Source organism: Schistocerca gregaria, unplaced genomic scaffold, assembly GCF_023897955.1.
Source record: "Schistocerca gregaria isolate iqSchGreg1 unplaced genomic scaffold, iqSchGreg1.2 ptg000077l, whole genome shotgun sequence".
Taxonomy (NCBI): domain Eukaryota; kingdom Metazoa; phylum Arthropoda; class Insecta; order Orthoptera; family Acrididae; genus Schistocerca; species Schistocerca gregaria.
In genome coordinates this window covers 23922051-23924920 of record NW_026061710.1, presented here as the reverse complement: position 1 = coordinate 23924920, position 2870 = coordinate 23922051, and positions in this window count along the sequence as shown.

The window sequence follows — 2870 nt, the reverse complement described above, 5'->3', positions numbered from 1 at the left end:
GGCAAAAATGTCAATAATCGATAACTAAAACTTGAATTGTACTGCTTCTTACTGGCTATTACACCAACTTAGAAGCTTCTTGTGTGATCTACTATTGTGCTTTTAGTGTCTCCGCATACCGCAGCACGCGACATAGCATTACAGACGAAACGTGTAACTGTTTCATAGAGAAGAGCGGCCAATGTGACGATCTGGCATTAAGTCGATTCGATAGCAAATGACGAAAACGCTCGGATTTTACAGGTTTTTACTACCTACAAACAACTTTCTCATTCTACCGTGCAACGCGGTCTGCTAGACCTTCCTTCATGCAAAATCTTAAAGTTTGAGCTCATGTCCATGGACCAAAGGTGGCAAAAATGTCAATAATCGAAAACTAAAACTTGAATTGTACTGCTTCTTACTGGCTATTACACCAACTTAGAAACGTCTTGTGTGATCTACGATTGTGCTTTTAGTGTATCCTCATACAGGAGGACGCGACATAGCTTTACAGACGAAACGTGTAAGAGTTTCATAGAGAAGAGCGGCCAGTGTGACGATCTGGCTTTGAGTCGATTCGATAGCAAAGGACGAAAACAGGCGGATTTTAGGGGTTTTTACTACATTCGAACACCTTTAACACCCTTCCGTGCAACGTGGCTGCTAGACCTCACTTCATGCAAAACCTTAAGTTCCTAGCTCTTGTCCAAGGCACCAAAGCCGGCTAAAAAGTCGATAATCGACAACTAAAACTTGATTTGTATAGCTTCTTACTGGTTATCACATCAACTTAGAAGCTTCTTCTGCGTTCTACTATGGTCCTTTTTGTGTCTTCGCATACCACAGCACGCGACGTCGCTTTGCAGACGGAAAGTGTAACCGTTTCTTAGAGAAGAGTGGGCAATGTGACGATCTGGCTTTCAGTCGATTCCATAGCAAATGACGATTACGGGCGGATTTTAGAGGCTTTTACTACATTCGAACACCTTTCACATTCTACCGTTCAACTTGGCTGCTGGATCTCTCTTCATGCAATATTTTAAGGTCCTAGCTCATGTCCAACGCACCAAAGCCGGCTAAAAAGACAATAATCGGAAACTAAATTTGATTTCTACTGCTTCTTACTATCTATCACATCAACTTAGAAGTTTCTTCTGCGTTCTACTATGGTCCTTTTAGTGTCTTCGATTACCACAGCACGCGACGTAGCTTTGCAGACGGAAAGTGTAACCGTTTCTTAGAGAGGAGCGGGCAATGTGACGATCTGGCATTTCCGTCGATTCGACAGCAAATGACGAAAACGGGCAGATTTTACAGGTTTTTACTACATATGAACACTTTTTACATTCTCCCGTGCAACGTGGCTGCTAGACCTCCCTTCAGGCAAAATCTCAAGGAACTAGCTCATGTCCACGGCGCCAAAGCAGGCTAAAAAAACAATAATCGATAACTCGAACTTGAATTTTACTTCTTATTACTGGCTATTGCATCAACTAAGAAGCTTTTTTTATGTTCTACTATGGTGCTTTTAGTGTCTCCGCATACCGCAGCAAGTGAAATAGCTTTGCAGACGAAAAGTGTAACCGTTTCATAGAGAAGATCGGCCAATGTGACGATCTGGCATTAAGTCGATTCGATAGCAAATAACGCAAACCGGCAGACTTTACAGGTTTTTAATACCTACGAACACCTTTCACATTCTACCGTGCAACGTAGCTGCTAGACCTCCCTTCAGGCAAAATCTCAAGGAACTAGCTCATGTCCACGGCGCCAAAGCCGATTAAAAAATCAATAATCGATAACTAAAATTTTAATATTACTGCTTCTTACTGGCAATTACATCAACTTAGAAGCTTCTTTTGTGTTCTACTATGTTGCTTTTACTGTCTCCACATACCGCAGCACACAACATAGCTTTGCAGACGAAAAGTGTAACCGTTTCATAGAGAAGAGCGGCCAATGTGACGATATGGCATTAAGTCGATTCGATAGCAAATAACGAAAACGGGCAGATTTTACAGGTTTTTAATACATATGAACACTTTTCACATTCTCACGCGCAACGTGGTAATAGACCTCTCTTCAGGCAAAATCTTAAGGTACTAGCTCATGTCGAAGGCACCTAAGGCGGCTAAAGAGACAATAATCGATAACTAAAACTAAAATTGTAGTGCTTCTCACTGGCTAATACATCAACTTAGAAGCTTCTTCTGTGTTCTACTATTGTGATTTTAGTGTCTTCGCATACCGTAGCACGCGACATAGCATTACAGACGAAACGTGTAACCGTTTCATAGAGAAGAGCGACCAAGGTGACGATATGTCATTAAGTCGATTCGATAGCAAATGACGAAAACGCTCGGATTTTACAGGTTTTTACTACCTACGAACACCTTTCACATTCTACCGTGCAACGCTTGCTGCTAGACCTCCTTTCATGCAAAATCTTAAGGTTCGAGCTCATGTCCATGGACCAAAGATGGCAAAAATGTCAATAATCGATAACTAAAACTTGAATTGTACTGCTTCTTACTGGCTATTACACCAACTTCGAAGCTTCTTGTGTGATCTACGATTGTGCTTTTCGTGTCTCCGCATACCGCAGCACGCGACATAGCTTTGCAGACGGAAAGTGTATCCGTTTCTTAGAGAAGAGCGGCCAATGTGACGATCTGGCATTGAGTCGATTCGACAGCAAGTGACGAAAACGGGCGGATTTTAGAGGTTTTTACAACATTCGAACACCTTTCACACCCTTCCGTGCAACGTGGCTGCTAGACCTCACTTCATGCAAAACCTTAAGGTCCTAGCCCTTGTCCAAGGCACCAAAGCCGGCTAAAAAGTCAATAATCGACAGCTAAAACTTGATTTGTAAAGCTTCTTACTGG